At 42.6% G+C, this 26883-nt stretch overlaps 2 pseudogenes; both read right to left on the bottom strand.

Moving 5' to 3' along the window:
- Positions 1 to 1784: 1784 nt before the first annotated feature.
- LOC143767581 (interferon-induced protein with tetratricopeptide repeats 5 pseudogene) lies at positions 1785 to 5519 on the bottom strand (annotated as a pseudogene).
- Positions 5520 to 8798: 3279 nt separating this feature from the next.
- On the bottom strand, positions 8799 to 11190 carry LOC143767580 (interferon-induced protein with tetratricopeptide repeats 5 pseudogene; annotated as a pseudogene).
- Positions 11191 to 26883: the final 15693 nt, after the last annotated feature.

The following is a 26883-nucleotide window of genomic DNA, read 5'->3' as shown; positions in this document are numbered from 1 at the left end:
CCCTTGGCGAAATGTAACATACATTTTTATTACAAGTGAGCAGATAGTGTATAGAGCTAGGGAATGAACTATGCCAGCTTCAATCACCTTTGATGCCAGCTGTTTTGTACAGCTGACTCCTGCCTGCTTGAGTTACAAGAGTAGGAGTCTAGCACTGTAGCCTTTCTTGCAAAACTATTTCTACCATTTATTTCATTGGTACAGAAACATGCATAGAAACTTGGCTGACATGGTCTTGTTTTGAGCTAACAGCCCTTAGTCATAGTCAAAGCTGCTGTGCTGGACTCCTTCTCTTTTACTTCTGGCTCTAGTCTCCGAGCACGTACCTCACTTTCTAGCCATCTCTAATTATCCTTACACTATGGATCTTGTGCATGGTGTTTTACATCTTTCATTGTGGCCAGTCTGCAGTCCATAGTGACCTGCTGATGGGATGTTTTACAAGCGGATGGGTTGTCATTCCAACTAGGGGCCTAATGAAGACTTCAGTTTTGCCTTATTTTACTGCTGTAAAGTTCTGCCACAGGCAGTACCATACAGAGTACTATAAGCTTAAAATTGTACCCAGAAGGAATACAAGGATTACAAAATCGGAATATAACACAACTTTATTTTCACAAAAGAATATTAATCAATTTAAGGACTTTAATGCTAAAATTTGAGGATTACATCTTTAGCATAAATAGATTATTCAGTCAGAATATATTAATGACTTATACTTGTGATGGGAAAGATTTGGAGCATTTTTACAGCACTTGGTAACAGCAACTACAAATTGAATGGCGCTGTGCAGTGCATCCCCTTTCATTGTATGCCAGGTGTCAGCCCTCTACCAATCTGCTAGTGCCCTATAATTATTTGTGTATGTTTTATTTCTTTATAAAAATTGCAGTCATTTGGAAATCTATAAAATTGTGTAAAATCTAATACATACGCTTTTCTATAGTTTAGAGGACCTGTCACTTGCTGAAAAAAGTTAAGTTAAGCACCTTGTAAAAATCCCAGAACTCCCCTTATTCCGCTGCTTTTTTCCATTTTGCATCACTCTGTTGCAGAGATATTCATATTTGTTACTTCCAGGGCACACTATGTGAAATCTCAGCTTTGCAGCCTGACTAGGTGTTCCATCACAGTCTTGCTGGGTGCTTGCGCTATCACGCCTCCCTCCCAGAAGCTGCCAATCACAGTTCAGCAGCTGATCTAGCGGGCTGGAAGTCTCCGACACTGCTGAGCTGTGATTGGCAGCATGTTGGAAAGAGGGGTGAAAGTGTACGCCCCCAAAGAATACTGTAAAGAAACTCCCAGTTGGTCTCAAGCAGAGATTTCACAAATTGCGCTTGAGAGAAACAAATGTAAATATCTTGCCAATGGAGTGATGCAGTGCAAAACAGAAAGGAGCAAAAGACAGGTCCTCTTTCATTATTATTGACAATTTGGTGGTTACTATATATAGAACAAAATTACTTCTTCAGATAGTACTTATAGCTAGAATACTAAACATAGTAGTTAAGTAGTTAATTGAAATATAATTCAGCCAAATTTTGCACATTTTCTTTGTCCTGAATAGCCTGAATAATTGTAAAAAATTCTACCCCTTCCTCCTCATACCATTTTACAGAAGCATTGAATGAGACATTGCAGCCGTATCCCCTCCTCTCCCCACTTCCCTCCTCATGTTTATTATTCATATGTTAATAATAATAGATACATTTGAAATTCTGTAAATTTATGAATGGAAACGAAAATGTAATCATGCAAAATCTCTTTTCTACTTCACTTGGTTTTCATATCTTCCTTAGTTCACAGAGCTCACTCTTATATTCCTCATTATAAGGGTCATATCTCAAAGCTTTTTCATAGCAATCAATTGCATCTTTTATTTTTCCATTAGTCTTATGGACAAAGCCGAGCAAAGCGTAACCCTCAGGATCCTCCATATCATTCTTAATCTTCTTTGAAGAAATTCTTATTAGAGCATCTTCACTCCATTTTCTCTGTTTTTTGGGTACAGTGATCTGCAAACTCTTTTTATAGTAGTCGATGGCTTCAGATTCAGACCTCTGACAGTTTTCTTTAAACCGTCCATAATGGTAATAGAGTGGCTGCTTATCCTCATCTATAAGATTGGTGAATGCCAAAACAGTTTTAAATGTCTCTTCTGCTTTTTGATACTTCTGTGCTTCTTCTGCTTTTGCTTTTTGATACTTCTGTGCTTCACTATACATATTGGCTAATTCTACATATGCATATACAGTATGTATGTTTTCTTGAGCTCTATTGTCTTCTCAAAATAAAAGATGGCCTTTTGAATGAGGTCAGGTGATTTTTCGGATATGAAATACTTTTTCCTGTAACATAGTCCAATCTGGCTATGTACAAATGCAGACATTGGGGTGAGATCTTCTGCAGTTTTCAGGACACTCAAGGCCTCATCTACCATCCCAGCTCTTCTGTAAAACTTTCCAACATAACGGAGCAGATATGGAGAGTTTGGAGCTTGCGCTAAGGCTTCTGCAATGTATCCTTTTCCCTCATCAGTTCTGTTTAGGTCTTGCAGCTTTAATGCAAGAAGCGCCTTCACCACAGGATCTTTTGGATTCTTCTCTACGGCCTTTTTCAATAACTCTAATGAGTTGCAATCTGAAGCAGCACATCTTCTGCCATTGAAAGCTTCCAGTCTATAGACCACTGTTGCATATCCCGTGATCCACTCAGGATCTTCTGGCTCTAGCTCTAAAGCCTTCTGAAAACATTGTTCTGCTTTTTCATAATACTTTCCCCCAAATTTTAGCAATGACCAACCTTTTTCCCCATAGATTTCTGCTATGTCTTGTCTATCTTGCAGTTCTTTATAAATCTGCTCTACTTTAGCTACATATCTCTGAGAATTTCCATACTGCTTCATGTAGTAGTACACCCAGGCATAATTTCCATACGTCACTAAATAGTTTTGATCAGCCCCATCCGGATTGTTCTCATTAATCATTTCTTCTGCTTTCTCCAAAATGGTAATAGCTTCTGTGTAATCCTCTTTCAGATGTATCACATAGGCCAGGAAATTGTACACCATGTGTATGTTATTGGTGACAACAAATTTCAGTTGGTCATTCAGTCTGTGTTTTAGTTCATCCAGGTCTTCGTCCTTTTCAAGAAAATCCCAAGTAAAGTGACATTCAAGTTGTTGTAAACGAGAATTCAATGCCTCCTTTGATGACAAACTGTAAATATAAATGAGGGAGTTGATCAGTATTAGTAATTGATTGAAAAATGGATAATTATATGTATGCAAAAATGTCCAGTGGTTTATACTATAAATATATATGTACTGTATATTAGATATACAGTATATATATATTGAGCTGAACTCAAAGATCTATGACTTTTTCTATGTACACAATAGGCCTATTTATCTCAAATATTGTTCACAAGCATGTCTAAATCTGTGTTAGTGAGCTTTTCTTCTGCTTTGCCGAGATACTCCATCCACCCCCCCAGATGTGGCATATCCAGATGCTGATTAGACACCATGATTACTGAACAGGTTTGCCTTAGGGTACCGTCACACAGTACCATTTTCATCGCTATGACGGCACGATCCGTGACGTCGCAGCGTCGTATGAATATCGCTCCAGCGTCGTAGACTGCGGTCACACTTTGCAATCACGGCGCTGGAGCGATGCCGAAGTCCCCGGGTAACCAGGGTAAACATCGGGTTACTAAGCGCAGGGCCGCCCTTAGTAACCCGATGTTTACCCTGGTTACCAGCGTAAACGTAAAAAAAACAAACAGTACATACTTACATTCCGGTATCTGTCCCCCGGCGTTCTGCTTCTCTGCACTGTGTAGGCACCATAGCCGGAAAGCAGAGCGGTGACGTCACCGCTGTGCTCACTTTCCGGCCGGCAGGCGCTCACAGTGCAGAGAAGCTGAGACGCCGGGGGACAGACACCGGAATGTGAGTATGTACTGTTTGTTTTTGTTTTTTTTACGTTTACGCTGGTAACCAGGGTAAACATCGGGTTACTAAGCGCGGCCCTGCGCTTAGTTACCCGATGTTTACCCTGGTTACAAGCGAACACATCGCTGGATTGGTGTCACACACAACGATCCAGCGATGTCAGCGGGTGATCAAGCGACGAAAGAAAGTTCCAAACGATCTGCTACGATGTACGATTCTCAGCGTGATGTCTGATCGCAGTAGCGTGTCAGACACAACGATATTGTAACGATATCGCTAGAACGTCACGAATCGTGCCGTCGTAGCGATGAAAATTTCACTGTGTGACGGTACCCTTAGGGTGGCCACTATAAAAGGCCACACTAATAACATCAGGGTTTGATGCCAGTTGTGATTTTTGCCAAGTTACAGCTGACATCAACTCCAACTACCATTATTCAGATTGTCACTGCGTCAGGGCAATAGCGAAGAGTCAGGCAAAGTACCAGAAGTGGTGAATCTAATATGAGGTGCCACTTCGTAGGCGACTGAAGGCTTGTATTTTTAGGCTGGGAAGGGTCCAATAACCATGGACCTGCCCAGCCTGATAATATCAGCTCACAATTTTCTGCTTTACCTTTGATAGTTATCAAAAATAGGTGGGACCCTACGTCATTTTTAAAAATTTATTTATTAGGTTAAACAAAGCTAAACACCATTTTAGCGAAAGTCACCAAGGGTGCAAGTTTATTATATGTAGCAAACTTCTGTAATTATATATCTACAGGATATCTATCTACTGTATTATATACAGTGAAGGAAATAATTATTTGATCCCTTGCTGATTTTGTAAGTTTGCCCACTGAAAAAGACATGAACAGATTATAATTTTGAGGGTAGGTTAATTTTAACATTGAGAGATGCCAAAGACCTAAATTTTTGTCTCATCTGACCACAGCACCTTCTCCCAATCACTCACAGGCTTCCATCTAAATCTCCGAATGATGCAACTCAGATGCAACCCTCAACGAATCCATTCACCACAATGAGACAGCAGTGTTACTGTGGACTCCGTCTGTCCTCTGTTCAGCGGTGTCCTTCTTTTCAGAAGTGCACAAAACTGTGGTTGACAACACTTTCATGCACACTTAAAAAGACGGATACCTCCTGATCATAGACCAGACAAAGACCAAAGTGCCTCCATCAGCCTCATTATATGGAATGTTCCACCAGAGGTTCCATCTGAATCATGTGTTTCAGAGATTTACATAGAAAGGCCTCGCTGCCACTTGCATATAACATCGGTGAGTGCAATGTGATAAAAAAATCGCATTGCACTCTCAGCAAAGTTATTAAATGAGGCAGTGTTCATCTGCGAGTTTTTTTTCAGCTGTAATCGGGCTGAGGAAATAATCACAGTATGCTGAGTGACCACGTATATCGGAGTAGACTCATCAATGTAAGTCAATGGGCACAAGAAAAAATTGGATGGCACATGGACCAAGCAGATGCCATCTGATTTTTAGGATGCTCTCAGTGGGAAAAATAAGATAATCTTGTAGTTATGATACCTTTTAGCCATTAGGGTAAGCTCACACAGGGCGTTTTTGCTGCATTTTTTTCTGCTAATTTTCAGCTGCCTTTTACAATACCAGCAAAGCCTATGAGATTTCAGAAGTCTCATGCACACACATTGGGTTTCTGTTTAATCAGTATTTTGTGCTTTGCTGTGTTTTCTGGCCATAGGGCATGTCACTTCTTTCAGCGTTTTTGCTGCGTTTTTTCACCCACTGACTTGAATGGGTGTTGAAAAAAATGCAGCAAAAACGCAGATATCATTATTTGCTGTGTTTTTGCTGCTGAAAATCCAAGGACATTAGCATGGACAAAGAGAAAAAAAAATGCAGCAAAAAAACGCACCAAAACCGCACCAAATATGTAGCAAAAATGCACCAAAAGCACACCTAAACCTGTGTTTTTGACGCAGCTTCGTTCCTGCCAAGAAGATCAGGCTTTGCTGCAGAAAAAAAAGCAGCAAAAACGCCCTGTGTGAACTTACCCTTAAAAGGCTGGCGCAGATTCCGGTAGCTGGAAGACCGAGGCCATGTCGGACTCTAAGAGGCACAGCAGAAACCGGCAGGACAGCTGGACTACATGTCACCTGTCCGCCCTAACACCTGGAGACACAGTGGCACATAGAGCCCAGGTCGTGATAGAGACCCTATAAAAAGGCTTGAGCCACCTGTCATACAGGTTTGTGTCCTAACCTATATGGATGACAGGGAGCAACTGTGAGGACATTATCGGAAGCCATAGGCAGTAAGGGACTACAACACCACCGCGCTTTGAGGAAGGCTTTCATCTCCACCTGGTAAAGGAGACTCTAGATTCGCTTCCAAGCCGGCCGGACTCTGCCTGCCCTGTGATCTGGTGCCCTGGACTGCAGTTGCCTGAAGCTTCAGTAAACCAGGTAAAAGATTGCAAACCTGTGTCCTCGTTCTTCACTGCATCATTCACCATCTCCATCTACACACATGGAAGCCCTGGGGACCTACTTCACCTGTGGGAATTTATACCATCAAGCTGCCATACCATCACCCCAGAGTATCCCTTTAAGCAGCGTCGGTCCCTACTGACCGAATACCACAGGTGGCGTCACGAACAAACTTTATTAAACCCGTCGCAGCCACCGTGACATCCCCTTTAAAGGGCCACTGTCACCCCCCCCAGCCGTTATAAACTAAAAGAGCCACCTTGTGCAGCAGTAATGCTGCAGTCTAACAAGGTGGCTCTTTTAGTTTTTGATTCATTTATTACCTCAATAAAGCGTTTTAAAAATTGGCCACAAATACCAGATATTGTACCTGGAGGCGGTCCGAATCGTCCTCTATCAATCTCCCAACTGCCGTCACTCTTCTTTTCAGGGGCGATGGTCGCCACCCCCTTCGCGCTGTTGCTTCTTAAATCCGGCGCCTGCGCTGTGCGTGCCTGCCTGGGGCAGGCGCAGTCTTCATTGTCAGTCAGCTCAGACGCAGGGTGCCTGACTGCGCCTGTGCGGGCAGTGCGGCCACCCTGTTCCTGAATCCCCGCCCCGCACTGTGTTATTCATTATGCACAGTGCGGGGCTGGGGTTCCTGGGCATGCGCACTGCGCTTGTCAGACGCTCCCCCGGTCCCCCGCCTTCCAGCGTTGTTCTTTGTGGCTGTTCAAAACGTCGGCAATGAAACCTGTATATTCCGGCAATGCTGGAAGGCGGGGGACCGGGGGAGCGTCTGACAAGCGCAGTGCGCATGCCCAGGAACCCCAGCCCCGCACTGTGCATGATGAATAACACAGTGCGGGCCCCAGGCAGGCACGCACAGCGCAGGCGCCGGATTTAAGAAGCAACAGCGCGAAGGGGGCGGCGACCATCGCCCCTGAAGAGAAGAGTGACGGCAGTTGGGAGATTGATAGAGGACGATTCAGACCGCCTCCAGGTACAATATCTGGTATTTGTGGCCAATTTTTAAAACGCTTTATTGAGGTAATAAATGAATCAAAAACTAAAAGAGCAACCTTGTTAGACTGCAGCATTACTGCTGCACAAGGTGGCTCTTTTAGTTTATAACGGCTGGGGGGGGTGACAGTGGCCCTTTAAGTACCGGACCCGGTACCGAGTACCCCAGCGGGCGACTCATATGATTTTTACATAACTAATTTGCATTTTATTGCATTTCATACAATAAAAACAAAACTTAATATTTGGTATTGAAAACTTTGTTTGCAATTACAGAGGTCAGACGTTTTCTTTAGTTCTTGACCAACTTTGCACACACTGCAGCGGGGATTTTGGCCCACTCCTGCATACTGATCTTCTCCAGATCTTTCAGGTTTAAGGGCTGTTGCTGGGCAATATTGAGTTTTATCTTCCTCCAAAGATTTTCTATTGGGTTCAGGTCTGGAGACTATCTAAGCCTCTCCAGGACTGTGAAATGCATCTCATGTAGCCACTCCTTAGTTGTCCTGGCTGTGTGATTCGGGTTATTGCCATGCTGGAAAACCCAGCTACAACCCAGCTAAGACCCATCTTCAATGCTTTTACTGAGGGAAGGAGGTTTTGGGCCAAAATCTCGCGATACATGACCACACCTATCCTCCCTTCAATAAGGTGCAATCGTCATGTCCTATTTGCGGAAAAGCACCCTCAAAGTATGTTTAAGTTAAAGTTTTTTCAAATATAGTTCAACCAGAACCTGCATGTTTTCTTTATTTGTCCTGTATGCCATGAATAATCAGATCACCTTTTTTTGTACCCCTTCCCCCTCATACCATTGTACTGAAACATCGAACTAGACATTGCAGCCGCATCTCCCTCCTCACCCAACCTCACGTTTACATATGTTTTCTTGCACTCCACTGTCTTTTCAAAATAAAACCGTGCATTTTGGATGAGATCGTTTAATTACGTTGCGTGCATTTGTCTGTTGTAATTGTTCCCATGTTTAAGTCACTTTTTGTAAATTAAATGTTCTTTTCTTGAAATTTAATCTAATTTGTTCATATAGAGATGCACAATTTGGGATGAGGTCTACTGCAGTTTTAAGGACATGCAAAGCCTCATCTGCCATCCCAGCTTTCCTGTAAAACTTTGCAACATAACGGAGCAAATTTGGATAGTTTGGGCATTGTTCTAAGACTTCTTCAATATATATATATTTTTTTACCTAGCCAGTTTGTTTTGTTTTAGTGCCTTCACCACTGCATCATTTGGATTCTTGTCTACTGCATTTTCCAACAGTTCTAATGATTTGCATTCTGAAGAGGGATATGTTGTGCCAACAAAAGTTTAGAGTCTGTAGACCACTGTTGCATACCCCGTGTTTCACTCAGGATCTTCTGGATCTAGCTCTAAAGCCTTCTCAAAACATTGTTTTGCTTTTTCATGATATTTTCTGCTAAATAAGGATAAAGCTTTTTTCCCCATAGATTTCAGCCTTGGCCTGTGGACACCTCAGTTCCTGATATACAGTATCTTCTCTACTTTTTCCATATATTTCAGAGCATCTTCATACTGTTGCATGTAGAAGTACACCCATGCATAATTTCCATATGTGACCAAATATTTTTGATCAGTCCCATCTGGATTGTTCTCTTTAATTATTTCTTCTGCTTTCTCCAAAGTGGCAATAGCTTTTGCATGGTCCCCTTTCAGATGTATCACATAGTCCAGTAGATTGTACACCATGTGTTTGTTCTTGGTGACAAGAAATGTCAGTTGGTCATACAATCTGTCTTCTAGTTCATCAGGGTCTGTGTCATTTTCAAGAAGACTCCAGGTAAAATGACATTTAAGTCCCGGTAAACGAGGCTTTAATGCATCCTTTAATAGCCAACTGTAAATTCAAGTGAGGCAGTTTATTGGTATTACTAACTGATTAAAAGTGAATATTACATGCAATGCTAAAAATGAACAGTACAATATGCATAATATATATGATTTGATATGCATTCAAACAGAGTAGGAAATATAAAGGAAGGAGTTAAAGGGAACATGTCAGGCCCCCCTGCCCCCAGAACCATCAGCAGTTGTGCACACTCTGCCTAACAGTCCCTATATTACATTACAAACAAACAGATCTTTAAAAAAAGTATTTCTAAAGTCAGTTTATGATATGTAAATGAGGGCTTAGACTAGTGGAAAGGGCGTTAGTGTCCCCAGTCTAGGTGGCTCGCTTAGCATGTTATCACACCCCTGTGGGCATGATAACATTACTTACAAGCGCCGGCAACATCGCAAGCGCTATACTTACTTTGCGCATGCACGCAGCTTCTTCCCCGATCATCATTGATCTTTTGAAGCCAGGTGCAGAGACTTCCGATGATGTGCAAGTGTTTGTCACAGCATTTGGTGTAATCTAGCTCAGCCAATCCTTTTGGGCTAGTAGCATTGTCTGGTATTCATCTGAGTAGCCCCCCTGTGAAGCTAGCTACACCGTCTGTGTATCTAAATTTTTACTGCATCTAACCCAGGAAATCGTTTTGGGCTTAGTAGCAGTGTCTGCACGTCAGCGGAGTAGCCCGCCTGTGAAGCTAGCTACACTGCCTGTATCTAAATTTTTACCTCATGTAACCCAGTAAATCCTTTTGGGCCTAGTAGAATTTTGTGCTACTCAGCAGAGTACCCCACCCATGAAGGAAACTACATCTCCTGTTTACCTAAGTACTATTTTTTAACGGCATCTAGCCCAGGAAATCCTTTTGGGCATAGTAGCATTTTGTGCTACTCAGCAGAGTACCCCACCCATGAAGCAAGCTACAGCGCCTGTTTATCTAAGTACTAATTTTTAACTGCATCTAGCCCAGGAAATCCTTTTGGACCTAGTAGCATTTTGTGCTACTCAGCAGAGTACCCCACCCATGAAGCAAGCTACACCGCCTGTTTACCTAAGTACTATTTTTTAACGGCATCTAGCCCAGGAAATCTTTTTGGGCCTAGTAGCATTTTATGCTACTCAGCAGAGTACCCCACCCATGAAGCAAGCTACACTGCCTGTTTATCTAATTACTAATTTTTAACTGCATCTGGCCCAGGAAATCCTTTTGGGACTAGTAGTATTTTGTGCTACTAAGCAGAGTACACCACCCATGAAGCAAGCTACACCACCTGTTTATCTAAGTACTAATTTTTAACTGCATCTAGCCCAGGAAATCCTTTTGGGCCTAGTAGAAATTTGTGCTACTCAGCAGAGTACCCCACCCATGAAGCAAGCTACACCGCCTGTTTATCTAATGACTAATTTTTAACTGCATCTAGCCCAGGCAATATTTTGGGCCTAGTAGCAATTTCTGCTACTCAGCAGAGTACCCCACCCATGAAGCAAGCTACACCGTCTTCTTCCTTTCTCAATCTAACCCCTCGGCTCTGGGGTGTCCAATCTCCCTCAAGCTCTCTCCTTTTCACAGGTGGACTACTGCGTGTATTCACACTGTGGCGAATCTTTTGGGCTCAGGCATAAGAAGTCGTCGAGGTAATGGATAATATGTGCCCCCTTAGAAACGTCCATGACTACCCATTCGAGGAAGCAACTAAACACCTCAAATAGTGAGCAGGATATGGAGCACCCCATGGGCAAACAGCGATCTATGTAGTATGCTCCTTCACAGAAGCAGCCCAATGGGAGGACACTATTCGGAGGCACAGGTAGTAACCGGAATGCCCCCTCAATGTCTGTTTTGGCCATTACGGTGCCCCTTCCCAACTTCTTGACCGGCATGATTGCCTCGTTAAAGGAGGTACAGTACATAGTACTGTACTTGGTTCCATGTCGATGTTGTCGTTTACTGACCTGCCCCTTGGATATGACAAATGGTGGATTAGTCTGAATGTATTGGGTTCCTTTTTTGGCACAACTGCCAATGGGGATACCACTACGTCTTCTAAGGAAAGTGTTCTGAATGGACCCACCGCCATTCTACCTAAAGATATTTCTTTTTTAAATTTTTTTGTCACGTCTGGGTGTTGGTAGGGTGATTTTAGATTTTTACTCCAGCCTTTCTTGATTTTAGAATGGCATGACATGCCTGTATCTGTGTCTCCTCCTTTTACTCCTCCACCTCTCATTTTTTCGCATGACTATATGTAGTTGTGACTTTTCCATGTGTTTGTTGTGTCTTCTGAGTAGTTTGTCAGCTTTTGGACACCTTTTAAGGTGTTTTCTATGTGTTTTCTATGTGATTGTATGTGTTTGTGTTTGCCTGCCATTGGTTTCAATGGGGTTCGACGGTGTTCGACGAACATTCGTCGAACACGCCCCAATTTGACGAACTGAACCGAACTCGAACACTAGGGGGGGGTGGCTCAACACTAGTTACCTTTAAGAGTCTTTCTCCTTGCTGGATACAGTTTCTGTCTTTGTTTCAAAACTGCTAAAAACACTGCATTGGCACCGTTTTATAAAAACCTTTTTATGGGAAACTACCCATATAACTGTTTCCTAAAATAAAATATTTGGTATTAAAGAGAAATACCAACACACAGCAAAACCATTATCTCCTTGATTTTGAGTGGTGGTCAGCAGTAGTGTTGAGCGATACCTTTTGATACTCAAAGGTATCGGTATCGGATGCGATCGGCCGATATCCAAAAAATATCGGATATCGCCGCTACCGATACCCGATACCAATGTAAGTCAATGGGACACAAGTATCGGAAGGTATCCTGGATGGTTCCCAGGGTCTGAAGGAGAGGAAACTCTCCTTCAGGCCCTGGGATCCATATTCATGTAAAAAATAAAGAAAAAAAGAAAAAATATGGATATACTCACCCCTCCGAAAACCCTGGCTGTCACCGCTGCAAGCGTCTGCCTCTGTTCCTAAGAATGCAGAGCGTGAAGGACCTTCGATGACGTCGCGGTCAGGTGACCGGTCACATGAGCGGTCATGGACCAATCACAAGACTGCGACGTCACCGAAGGTCCTTCACCCTCTGCATTCTTAGGAACGGAGGCAGACGCTTGCAGCGGTGACAGCCAGGGTTCTCGGAGGGGTGAGTATAGCCATATTTTTTATTTTTATTCTTTATTTTTACCATGAATATGGATCCCAGGGCCTGAAGGAGAGTTTCCTCTCCTTCAGACCCTGGGAACCATACGCACCACACATGCCGAAGATGACCTGGAACATTTCCGATTCCGATTTCCGATATCGCAAAAATATCGGAACTCGGTATTGGAATTCTGATACAGCAAATATCGGCCGATACCCGATATTTGCAGTATCGGAATGCTCAACACTGGTCAGCAGATATATAGACAGTCCAGCAATATAGGTAATGTAGAGAAGATAAACTGCAGCACTCACCCAAATAAAAATATCAATAGATTTTATTCCAAATTTTTAAAAGAATACACTGTGGTATCCAATGGAATGCTGAAAAGTATAGACAACAGCCTTTTCATGCCCAAAAGGTGCTTCTTCCTGATCCAGAGTACCACCCTAACCAGTGTGCCCATTATATACAATCTAAATAGTCTAAAAAGGTATGATATACCTCCACTAATAAAAACACAAAAGCAATACTTAAAAAAGGCGGCACAAAAATATCTACAGAGTAATAATCCTATTTTGGGTGCTAGAGAGCAAGATATAAGATACGCATATTTCATTACATGAAATTGCCCATGTAAAATACATTATAAAAATGCAGTCAGGTTGTTCTGCTCATTCATACTGTGATGCAGTGACCCACGTTACAGCCATGAGGCACTGTATGTGCTCCTCAGGATACGCATGGAGGCGTATCTGTAATGGTGATAATGAAACAGTGTCAGGCATGATTGTAAATGGCCGGTCTGTGTCGCTGAGGGAGTTTGCGCTGTAAGCCTGCGGTATTGTTGTTCTGGGACCTGTAGTTCCACAAGTATGTGTATAGTTAAAAGGGAGGCTTGCAGGGATGGTCGGAGAGCTGAACGGGACTGGCTAACCAAGCACACACCTCCCACCTATGGGGGTGGTACAGGTACATAATGTGACCAGGGTTTGGGTCACATGTTCAGAGTGTATGGACTGGAATGGTCAATGTGTAAAGTCCTGGATGTTCTGTGTTGGAATGTCCTGGAGTGGACTGGATTCCTGGAAGCACACGGTGAGGCCATGGACTGAGGGCATGTGTGTTGGAAGTGCCTGGGACTGGACTTCCTGAATAGCGCATGGAGAGGCCATATCTGCAGAACCGGTGATGGCTACTTTGTTGGGAAAGCTACAGTTCCGTCTGTGGGTCTGGACTATCTGAAGTACCCTGGTCACAAGGATGGTGATCCCAGTTCGGCAGCTTCCCTGGGAACCAGGACTGACAGGAGTCAGTGTGTGGAGCAGGAGCTCCTGTAAGGTAACTCCAGATAAAGGGGGTTACGGTTTATGTGTTCCTTTGATGTTAATGAACTGTTCACTAAGTTAAAGTGCTATGGACTGTGTGTAGGCCTGTGATGTGCAACATGGCCTACGGTGCAGTTTATGACATTTAAATAAACCAAATAGACTGTTTTTTTGTGAGAAACCATGCCTGAATACTTTAATCCAGTTGCCAAGCGAGTGTCCCTCAACCCACTCAGGTAGCGCTATCTCATAACACCTAGTGTATCCGTGTATGGGATCCAGTATCTCCCTTTGCAAGAGTAATGTGTGTATGTTCACTTCTGATTTTCCCTTAATTAATGCATCTAAATGTGAGTGTCTTTTTATTGCTATCGTGACATTCCTGGAAATGTTTAATTAACTGAGGGCTACCAAGGTCCGTATTAAGGGAGAGCAAATGTTCCTTTATTAAGGTTCATTTTATAAAGGAGGTAAATTAACCAGTCTAAACTTGAAACCCTAACACTTCTTTACTGAAGGAAATAACAGGATATAGTTTCTCTCTTAAAGGCACAATGGATAGAGTCAACAAATTAGGATACACTCTGTATTTTTCTTATGAAAGGAGGGTTCGGGCCTCTCAGGGTGGATAGAGCACAGTTCACTCCACTTACTATGTAGGGAATAGTTATACGAAAACACAGTGGGTACGGAAAGTATTCAGACCCCTTTAAATTTTTCACTCTTTGTTTCATTGCAGCCATTTGGTAAATTCAAAAAAGTTCATTTTTTCTCATTAATGTACACTCTGCACCCCATCTTGACTGAAAAAACAGAAATGTAGAAATTTTTGCAAATTTATTAAAAAAGAAAAACTGTAATATCACATGGTCATAAGTATTCAGCCCTTTGCTCAGTATTGAGTAGAAGCACCCTTTTGAGCTAGTACAACCATGAGTCTTCTTGGGAATGATGCAACAAGTTTTTCACATCTGGATTTGGGAATCCTCTGCCATTCTTCTTTGCAGATCCTCTCCAGTTTCATGAGGTTGGATGGTGAACATTGGTGGACAGCCATTTTCAGGTCTCTCCAGAGATGTTCAATTGGGTTTAGGTCAGGGCTCTGGTTGGGCTAGTCAAGAATGGTCACAGAGCTGTTCTGAAGCCACTCCTTTGTTATTTTAGCTGTGTGCTTAGGGTGAACCTTCAGCCAATTCTGAAGTCCAGAGCACTCAGGACTCTGGAAGAGGTTTTCATCAAGAATATCTCTGTACTTGGCCACATTTATGTTTCCTTTAACCCCTTAAGCCCCGAGGGTGGTTTGCACGTTAATGACCGGGCCAATTTTTACAATTCTGACCACTGTCCCTTTATGAGGTTATAACTCTGGAACGCTTCAACGGATCTTGGCGATTCTGACATTGTTTTCTCGAGACATATTGTACTTCATGTTAGTGGTAAAATTTCTTCGATATAACTTGCGTTTATTTGTGAAAAAAACGAATATTTGGCGAAAATTTTGAAAATTTCGCAATTTTCCAACTTTGAATTTTTATGCCCTTAAATCACAGACATATGTCACACAAAATACTTAATAAATAACATTTCCCACATATCTACTTTACATCAGCACAATTTTGGAACCAAAATTTTTTTTTGTGACGGAGTTATAAGGGTTAAAAGTTGACCAGCAATTTCTCATTTTTACAACACCATTTTTTTTTAGGGACCACATCTCATTTGAAGTCATTTTGACGGGTCTATATGATAGAAAATACCCAAGTGTGACACCATTCTAAAAACTGCACCCCTCAAGGTACTCAAAACCACTTTCAAGAAGTTTATTAACCCTTCAGGTGTTTCACAGGAATTTTTGGAATGTTTAAATAAAAATGAACATTTAACTTTTTTTCACACAAAATTTATTTCAGCTCCAATTTGTTTTATTTTACCAAGGGTAACAGGAGAAAATAGACCCCAAAAGTTGTTGTACAATTTGTCCTGAGTACGCTGATACCCCATATGTGGGGGTAAACCACAGTTTGGGCGCAGGGCAGAGCTTGGAAGCAAAGGAGCGCCATTTGACTTTTCAATGCAAGATTGACTGGAATTGAGATGGGACGCCATGTTGCATTTGGAGAGCCCCTGATGTGCCTAAACATTGAAACCCCCCACAAGTGACACCATTTTGGAAAGTAGACCCCCTAAGGAACTTATCTAGATGTGTGGTGAGCACTTTGACCCAACAAGTGCTTTACAGAAGTTTATAATGCAGAGCCGTAAAAATAAAAAATCATATTTTTTCACAAAAATTATCTTTTCACCCCCAATTTTTTTTTTCCCAAGGGTGAGAGAAGAAATTGGACCCCAAAAATTGTTGTGCAATTTGTCCTGAGTACGCTGATACCCCATATGTGGGTGTAAACCATTGTTTGGGCGCAGGGCAGAGCTCGGAAGGGAAGGAGCGCCATTTGACTTTTCAATGCAAAATTGACTGGAATTGAGATGGGACGCCATGTTGCATTTAGAGAGCCCTTGATGTGCCTAAACATTGAAACCCCTAACAAGTGACACCATTTTGGAAAGTAGACCCCCTAAGGAACTTATCTAGATGTGTGGTGAGCACTTTGACCCAACAAGTGCTTTACAGAAGTTTATAATGCAGAGCCGTAAAAATAAAAAATCATATTTTTTCACAAAAATGATCTTTTCACCCCCAATTTTTTATTTTCCCAAGGGTAAGAGAAGAAATTGGACCCCAAAAATTGTTGTGCAATTTGTCCTGAGTACACTGATACCCCATATGTGGGTGTAAACCATTGTTTGGGCGCAGGGCAGAGCTCAGAAGGGAAGGAGCGCCATTTGACTTTTCAATGCAAAATTGACTGGAATTGAGATGGGACGCCATGTTGCGTTTGGAGAGCCCCTAATGTGCCTAAACATTGAAACCCCCCACGAGTGACACCATTTTGGAAAGTAGACCCCTTAAGGAACTTATCTAGATGTGTGTTGAGCACTTTGACCCAACAAGTGCTTCACAGAAGTTTATAATGCAGAGCCGTAAAAATAAAAAATCATATTTTTTCACAAAAATGATCTTTTCACCCCCATTTTTTTATTTCCCCAAGGGTAAGAGAAGAAATTAGACCACAAAAGTTGTTGTGCAATTTGTCCTGAGTACGACGATACCCCATATGTGGGTGTAAACCATTGTTTGGGCGCATAGCAGAGCTCAGAAGGGAAGAAGCGCTATTTTACTTTTCAATGCAAAATTGACTGGAATTAAGATGGGATGCCATGTTGCGTTTGGAGAGCCCCTGATGTGCCTAAACATTAAACCCCCCCATAAGTGACACCATTTTGGAAAGTAGACCCCCTAAGGAACTTATCTAGATGTGTTTTGAGAGCTTTGAACCCCCAAGTGTTTCACTACAGTTTATAACGCAGAGCCGTGAAAATAAAAATTATTTTTTTTTTTTCACAAAAATGAAATTTAGCCCCCAGTTTTGTATTTTCACAAGGGTATCAGGATAAATTGGACCCTAAAAGTTGTTGTCCAATTTGTCCTGAGTACGCAGATACCCCCTATGTGGGGGGGAACCACTGTTTGGGCGCATGACAGAGCTCGGAAGGGAAGGAGTGCCATTTGGAATGCAGACTTAAATGGATTGGTCTGCAGGCGTCACGTTGCATTTGCAGAGCCCCTGATGTACCCAAACAGTACAAACCCCCCACAAGTGACCCCATATTGGAAACTAGACCCCCCAAGGAACTTATCTAGATGTGTTGTGAGAACTTTGAACCCCCAAGTGTTTCACTACAGTTTATAACGCAGAGCCGTGAAAATAAAAATTATTTTTCTTTTTCACAAAAATGACTTTTTAGCCCCCAGTTTTGTATTTTCACAAGGGTATCAGGATAAATTGGACCCTAAAAGTTGTTGTCCAATTTGTCCTGAGTACGCTGATACCCCCTATGTGGGGGGGAACCACTGTTTGGGCGCATGACAGAGCTCGGAAGGGAAGGAGCGCCATTTGGAATGCAGACTTAAATGGATTGGTCTGCAGGCGTCACGTTGCATTTGCAGAGCCCCTGATGTACCCAAATAGTACAAACCCCCCACAAGTGACCCCATATTGGAAACTAGACCTCCCAAGGAACTTATCTAGATGTGTTGTGAGAACTTTGAACCCCCAAGTGTTTCACTACAGTTTACAACGCAGAGCCGTGAAAATAAAACATATTTTTTTCCCACAAAAATGATTTTTAGCTCCCCAAATTTTTATTTTCCCAAGGATAACAAGAGAACTTGGACCCCAGAAGTTGTTGTTCAATTTGTCCCTAGTACGCTGATACCCCATATGTTGGGGTAAACCCCTTTTTGGACGCACGGGAGAGCTCGGAAGGGAAGGAGCACTGTTTTACTTTTTCAACGCAGAATTGGCTGGAATTGAGATTGGACGCCATGTCGCGTTTGGAGAGCCCCTGATGTGCCTGAACAGTGGAAACTCCCCAATTCTACCTGAAACCCTACCCCTAACCGTTTACTGAACATTTTCTGACAGTCATAAGTGCCACGTATATAAGTGCCACGTATATAAGTGCCACGTATATAAGTGCCACGTATATAAGTGCCACGTATATAAGTGCCACGTATTTCAGTGCCACGTATTTCAGTGCCACGTATTTCAGTGCCACGTATTTCAGTGCCACGTATTTCAGGCACTGAAAAATACGTGGCACGTAAATACTTCAGTGCCACGATATTTCAGTGCCACGATATTTCAGTGCCACGTATTTCAGTGCCACGTATTTCAGGCACTGAAAAATATGTGGCACGTAAATACGTGGCACGTAAATACGTGGCACTTAAATACGTGGCACTTAAATACGTGGCACTTAAATACGTGGCACTTATATACGTGGCCACTGAAATATCGTGGCACTTATATACGTATATACGTATATAAACGTATATTTCAGTGCCACGTATTTCAGTGCCACGTATTTCAGGTTAGGGGTAGGGTTAGGGTTTTTTGTTTTTTTTCTTGTTTTCTTGTGTTTTTCTATAAAAACGCATGCGTTTTACCGCGTTTACATGCATTTTTTCACACATGCGGTTTTTTAAAAAAACGCATGCAGATAAAAACGCAAGTGTGAAACCAGACTAAAAGACGCTTTTTATAGCAAAAAAGTTTTTGCGTCTCCACATTTTGAGACCTATAATTTTTCCACATTTTGGTCCACAGAGTCATGTGAGGTCTTGTTTTTTGCGGGACGAGTTGACGTTTTTATTGGTAACATTTTCGGACACGTGACCATTTTTTATCACTTTTTATTCCGATTTTTGTGAGGCAGAATAACCAAAAACCAGCTATTCATGAATTTCTTTTGGGAGAGGCGTTTATACCGTTCTGCGCTTGGTAAAATTGATAAAGCAGTTTTATTCGTCGGGTCAGTACGATTACAGCGATACCTCATTTATATCATTTTTTTATGTTTTGACGCTTTTATACGATAAAAACTATTTTATAGAAAAAATAATTATTTTGGCATCGCTTTATTCTGAGGACTATAACTTTTTTATTTTTTTGCTGATGATGCTGTATGGCGGCTCGTTTTTTGCGGGACAAGATGACGTTTTCAGCGGTAACATGGTTATTTATTTATTATTTATATCCGTCTTTTTGATCGCGTGTTATTCCACTTTTTGTTCGGCGGTATGGTAATAAAGCGTTGTTTTTTGCCTCGTTTTTTTTTTTTTTTCTTACAGTGTTTACTGAAGGGGTTAACTAGTGGGCCAGTTTTATAGGTTGGGTCGTTACGGACGCGGCGATACTAAATATGTGTACTTTTATTGTTTTTGTTTGTTTTTTTTAGATAAAGAAATGTATTTATGGGAATAATATTTTTTTTTTTATTATTATTTATTTAGGAATTTTTTTATTTTTTTTTTACACATGTGGAAATTTTTTTTTTTACTTTTTTACTTTGTCCCAGGGGGGGACATCACAGATCGCAGATCTGATAGTGTGCACAGCACTCTATCAGATCTGCGATCATACTTTCATCGGAGCAGGCTGCAGCTTTCATCTGCAGCCTGCTCCGACCCGGAAGTGCTCCCTGCAGGACCCGGATACAGCCCCTCGGCCATTTTGGATCCGGGGCCTGCAGGGAGAAGACGTTCGGTACGAGGTGAGTACATCACCTTGTACCGATCGTCTCAGGGAAGCCCGCAGGGAGCCCCCTCCCTGCGCGATGCTTCCCTGTACCGCCGGTACACCGCGATCATGTTTGATCGCGGTGTGCCGGGGGTTAATGTGCCGGGGGCGGTCCGTGACCGCTCCTGGCACATAGTGCCGGATGTCAGCTGCGATATGCAGCCGACACCCGGCCGCGATCGGCCGCGCTCCCCCCGTGAGCGCGGCCGATCGCGTATGACGTACTATACCGTCACCGGGAATTAAGGCCCACCCCACCTTGACGGTATAGTACGTCATATGGGATTAAGGGGTTAATGACAACCAGCCGTCCTGTCCCTTCAGGTGAAAAATACCCCCATAGCATGATGCTGCCACCACCATGTTTCCCTGTTGGGATTGTATTTGGCAGGTGATGAGCAGTGCCTGTTTTTTTCCACACATAACGCTTAGAATTTTCACTAAAAAGGTGTATCTTCGTCTCATCAGACCAGAGAATCTTATTTCTCATAGTCTGGGCATCTTTCATGAGTTTTTTAGCAAACTCTATGCGGGCTTTCATATGTCTTGCACTGAGGATCAGCTTCCGTCGGGGCACTCTGACTGGTGGATGGCTGCAGTGAGAGTTGACTTTGTGGAACTCTCTCCCATCTCCCTACTGCTTCTCTGGAGCTCAGCCACAGTGATCTTGGGGTTCTTCTTTACCTCTCTCACCAAGGCTCTTCTACCACGATTGCTCAGTTTGGCTGGATGGCCAGGTCTACAAAGACTTCTGGTGGTCCTAAACTTCTTCCATTTAAGGATTATGAAGCCCACTGTGCTCTTAGGAACCTTGAGTACTGCAGAAATTCTTTTGTAACCTTGGCCAGCTCTGTGCCTTGCCACAATTCTGTCTCTGAGATCCTTGACCAGTTCCTTTTACCTCATTATTCTCATTTGGTCTGATATGCACTGTGAGCTCTGAGGTCTTATATAGACAGGTGTGTGTGGAGCGCCCCCTGGGGCCATGGGATACTCAGTACCGGGCAAGACACAGTTCTTAAAGGGGAAGGTCATGGCAGCAGTGACCCGGTCGGTGGCCCTGGGTGTCCAATTAAAGGGATGAGAAAATGGGAATAAGGGTTATGGGGAAAAAGGGAAAAATGTTTGTGACGCCACCTGTGGTGCTCGGCAATAAAGGTGTTAGCTGACACTGCTGTACAGTCCTCTCTGGGCAGATGAAAATGCAGCTGAGTTGTTATAGCTCTCCACAGGTAGAACTTGGTCCCCAGGGCAGTTATTGGTGTGGGTGGCAATGTTACTAGTGACAGGTAAAGGTGCAGAGTAGATGGTGCCGGAAAGAAAAGGAAGGACACAGTGAGTTGCAGTTCTCACGGTTTTACTCACAGTTCAGGCTCCCCAGCCGGGGTGCTGTGTCCTCCAGGTGTGAAGTCCAGGTAACTCTCCAGCAAGTTGGGCACTTGTCCAAAACTCCACTTTTATATGCCTCTCCTGGCTGTCTTTCTGCGCTGGCTATCTCCTCTCGTGCCCTGCGCTTGCCACCCAGTGTCCCAAGCCGGTGAATGCAGGTCTTGTCGTGTGACGTACTCTCTGTCCCCTGGACCCTCTGTGTCCACCTTTTCGGTGAGTAGGTGCAAATGTGTCTGCTTCACCTACAGTCACAGCAGCCTCCGGATTTCTAGCCTGAACCTGAAGTTTCCCACTAGTTCAGGGGCCGGTTCCCCTACTGTGGCCTGGTTCCTCCACTGATGCAGGTCAGCCTAGATACGGGTCCCACAGGTGACTTCCGCACTTCCCATGCCCCTGGAACCCCTTCTTCCTGGGATCTTCTTTCCTTCCTTTCACCTTCTTGCTGGGATGAGCTCTTATAAGCTCCAGTCCCCAGCTCCACGTCAGCTCTGTTCTCCTGCTCCCCGCAGACTCTCTGCCTGCCTACTCACTAACTGTCTCCCTCTGTGTATCTAGCTCCCACCTCTTTTCTACCTTCTCCACCCACTCCCCAACACCTTTCCTATCCTGACTGGGATGAGGCCATCGTCCCTAAGGGTACATCCAGATGCCCCATCTAAACTGGTGTCTTTTGGGTGCGAGTGTTAGAGTTCTGTACAATGTTCCCTCCTTACCTGAGAGTTGGGATACCACACCTCTGGCTGAGATGCAGTACCTCTGTGGCAACTGGACCTTCAGGGGCACCACATGTGCCTTTCCAAATCAAGTACTATCAGTTTAATTAAACACAGCTGGACTCCAATGAAGGAGTAGAACCATCTCAAGGAGGATCACAAGGAAATGAACAACATGTGACTTAAATATGAGTGTCTGAGCAAAGGGTCTGAATACTTATGACCATGTGATATTTCAGTTTTTCTTTTTTATTAAATTTGCAAAAATTTCTACATTTCTTTTTTTTCTCAGTCAAGATGGGGTGCAGAGTTTACATTAATGTGAAAAAAAATGAACTTTTTTTGAATTTACCAAATGGCTGCAATGAAACAAAGAGTGAAAAATGTAAAGGGGTCTAAATACTTTCCACACCCACTGTAGTTCAGGTAATACTTTCCTAAAAAGGGGACCTTTACTGGTTGGATCCCATTGGTAACAAACTAGAAATGTAGAATTACTCATGGCTACGGCACTAGTGTTACCTATAGCAGGTGTAGGGTAGACAAATGCCCAGATTCATAATTTTTTTTTTTTTAAGTCATACCTCTCAACTTTTGAAGAAGAGAAAGAGGGATAGAATAAACAGCGCTTTCTGACCTCATGCCATCTCCTCGGCACTCCTCTCTGCACCTAGGCCATCTCCTCAGAGCTCCTCTCTGTCCTAAGGCCATATATTCGGTATTCCTGTTTGCCGGCTATTCGGAGTTCTTCTCTGTCTTCAGACTGCCTCTTCAACATTCCTATCTGCTCTCAGGTTGTCTCCTCAGCATTCATCTCTGGTCCAGGGCTGTGTCCTCTTCCCCTCAGTGTTCTTCTCTGCCCTCGGGCCGTCTCCTCTGTCTCCTTAGCATTCCTCTCTGCCTTCGGGCTGTCTCCTCAACACTCATTATTACCATCAGAACAAGGCACATCGGAACTTTGTCCCAATATGCCCTGGACTAAGGACAGAGAGGAGAGTCTTAATAGGGATCCATTTGGGTTATTATGGATATGTGGTTACATATTAATATATATGTTTTTGTTATTTAAAGGCAATCTATTACATTGGATAACACTATTAACCTGCAGATATAGGGTTCATCTGAAGAATGTTAGGTCTCATTAACACATCAGTTTTTTACGTATACTGTAAGCGCTATCCGTTTTTTTCACAGATAGCACTCGTACCCCTTTGACAGTGTATGAGGATGCTCACAAGTCAGATTTTTTTATCAAATAGTGGCCCATACAAACTCAAGGAAACATGACTAATATTGATGCAAGTGTCAAATCAAAATTAGCAATGCAAGTCTATTAATCAATGTACAAAGCACAAAACACAGCATTTGAATGCCTTCCCTGTGCAGGCTATTTTTCACAGACTAATGGACAGCAGAAGGTGGCTTTTTTTTCTCATCAATTAAAAAAATTTAAGAAAATCTGTCCAAACACTGATAAAAATCTGATGATACTGTGATGAAACTTAATCTGCTTTTCTCTTTGTGAAAAAAAGTGACGCCTGAATGAGGTCTTATGAAGGTGCTTAACCGCTGTTCTGAGCTACACCCTGGAGAAAATGAACTTTTCTTCTCTCAGAAGCTGCTCAGAGAGTGTTTCTCCACTTACAAATGGCAAAAAAAGCAGAATTTAGCAGTAGTGTGGGTGATAGTTACAGAGGTGCACAAGATGCTGCAGCCTTGGTTGTTACAACAGATTGCAAGAGACAACCGTCTTCATGGTTACAGTAGTTTGCAAATGGCAACAAGCTTGTTTATTGTGGCTAAGACTCGACTGACAAGTAGCTGACACTTGCATTCTTTACTGATACTTGCAACATTTGCTATTAAGTTCCAATTAAACTTCTTTGTGGCACTGAAGCAGATTCTGCGGCACTTTATTTTATTCTTAAGTCTTAGCTCTAGCATCAGCCTTTCTACGTTCTATCTGCCACAGCTGGCTTCCCCTTTATGTTAGATTACATATGGTAAACATAAGCAGACTTCTGAGTTTACTTTTTCAGGCAATATAAACTGGTTCAGGCAGTGGCACCGTGCCTGAGTATTCAGGTACTTGGTGTTCTAGCTACCACTTTGGAATATTATACTACCCTTCACCGATGTTCCTTACATTGAGTCACATAATCAACTCTACTATAGTTTGAACCACGTGCCATTCCCAATTCTTCTACATGTTTGGGTTCTGCTGCATCTCTTAACTTCATATAAAGTTCAGTTTACTACTAGACATTTGTTACTCTTCCCATCAGCTGGTGCTGGGTGGCTGCCTCGCAATGAACAAAACTTTTTAGGAAAGGATAATCTGCACACTGCATTTGTTTTGGCAACTGTGCCAAACACCCAGCAACTGTGCCCACCCTGCCTTATCCATACTTTTCTCTTTTTTTCCTCATAGTATTGGCTGAGACAAAAGTTTTATGTTTCTTTAAAGTAAGACTCATCCAGCAACCAAAAGTAGATGTCCCAGCAAAGTGCCACTTATGTCAAGAAGTGAACAGATAGCAAAGGGAAGAACTTTACTGAAGGTCTGATTTTGAAACCATTGACATAAATTTCCAATAAGCAAATAAAAAAGTATTTTTCAGCTCAACTGTCCACTTTGTGCATGGCTGCCATCCCAGGAAAATCTGATACATAGTGAAAAAAGTCCAGCACCAAAAGGTTGCACTCCAACAAACTTTATTCCAAAATCATCATATAAAAACATAAACAACCGACAATAGGAAAAATGCGGGACTTTTCCAATGTTTAGAGAATAGTAGTTCTCTACTTAAAAGTAATCGTTTTCATGAGTTTAATGGGAACCTGTCACCTCCAGGAATTCTATTTTTCTGCAGATATAGCATAAATATTTACAGGTAAATAGAATTTAGATTCTGTTTAGCTGATTTACCAGAGCAGCGGCTACAGGGAGAAAGCAAAATAATCTTCTTTCTGTAGCTTCTCGCTTCCAGTCATCAGGGAGGAGGCTATAACAGTCACTGCTCATTACACTGTGAGTGCAAAGCAGGCTGTCAATTAATTTGCAAGGGAGTGATTACAGCCACATTCACTATACATAATGATCAGTTACTATAAGGGCTCATGCAGACGTCCATGCAAATTGACAGTTTCATGTATTCGGGAGAACCGCTGACAGTTTGTGCATTGTGAGACGATTTTTACAGGTGTCTACATGAGCCTTTGAAGCTTAAAGATGTTGTCCACTACGTTTTCATTGATGTCCTAGCCATAGGATAGGTCACCAATATCTGATCGGTCAGGGTCCAACACCCCCCACACCCTTTGTTCAGCTGCTATCTGTGGCTGCAGCAGCAGCCAGCGGCAGGAAGTACTCACTTGCATAGCTGCTCCGTCTACTGATAGTGGCCGCCACATTCAATCCTCCTATTCAAATCAAAAGGACTCGCATGTGTAGTACCCTGCAGAGGCAACTATCAGTAGACAGAGCATCTCCGCAAGTGAGCACTTTCGCCTGGTTGCTGCCGCCACTGACATCAATAACAGCTGATCAGTGGGGGTGCCGGGGGTTGGACCCAGTCCAATCAGACATTGATGACCTATCCTGAGGATAGGTCATCAATGAAAAAGTAGTGGACAACCTCCTTAATGAACCGCCCCACAGAGAGCAGCTGTAGGGAGAATATAACTTCATTGCCTCCTTTTATCCACTGTTCCAGTGAGGCAGCCTGGCCTTTTACCTACAGATTACCTCAATATTTGCAGGCTAATAGCATTTATGGAGATGACAGGTTCTGTAAATATACAAAAAAGGTTGCACTCTATCGTGCCAAAGCATGTCTAATATGGAATACATGAAATTTGAATAGCAAAATGGCTTTTGAACATTAGAAAAATATTTAAGAGACGCTTTGCACAGAATTTGATATAAATCAAATAGTGTGAGCCCATCAACTTCGTCAAAGTGGTCTCAGACTGATGGGTCCCTGACCTCCCTGTCCAAATGTGAACACTTACCAAAGGCCAATATCTGTATGCCTGGGTGAATTTGGACACCTCTATTCAGCAAAGCCTACATATGAGTTAGCCGGGACCAAGTGTGATGAGATGCAATTAAATACCACATGGTGATGGGAGGAGTGCTCAGCCAGTAAGCTAACATGGAATTAACAGAAAAACGGCTCGCACATCCTAACCAGTGTGAATAGGTGCATACCAGGAGCAGCTACCTCCATACATAAATATACAAAAAAGGTTGCACTCTATCGTGCCAAAGCATGTCTAATATGGAATACATGAAATTTGAATAGCAAAATGGCTTTTGAACATTAGAAAAATATTTAAGAGACGCTTTGCACAGAATTTGATATAAATCAAATAGTGTGAGCCCATCAACTTCGTCAAAGTGGTCTCAGACTGATGGGCCAGGGACCCACTTTGACGAAGTTGATGGGCTCACACTATTTGATTTATATCAAATTCTGTGCAAAGCGTCTCTTAAATATTTTTCTAATGTTCAAAAGCCATTTTGCTATTCAAATTTCATGTATTCCATATTAGACATGCTTTGGCACGATAGAGTGCAACCTTTTTTGTATATTTATGTATGGAGGTAGCTGCTCCTGGTATGCACCTATTCACACTGGTTAGGATGTGCGAGCCGTTTTTCTGTTAATGACAGGTTCTGTAGTTATGTATTCAGAAATGTAAGGCTTTTCATATTTCTATTAACATGCATTAATCTAGCTTTACATCATTTTAGTGAACCGGTTCAGCTACCTCCTGGGAAAACTCT

This window comes from Ranitomeya variabilis, chromosome 4 (genome assembly GCF_051348905.1).
Source record: "Ranitomeya variabilis isolate aRanVar5 chromosome 4, aRanVar5.hap1, whole genome shotgun sequence".
NCBI classification, from domain to species: domain Eukaryota; kingdom Metazoa; phylum Chordata; class Amphibia; order Anura; family Dendrobatidae; genus Ranitomeya; species Ranitomeya variabilis.
Note: the sequence above shows the minus strand (reverse complement) of the source record. Positions and strands in the feature narration are given on the sequence as shown.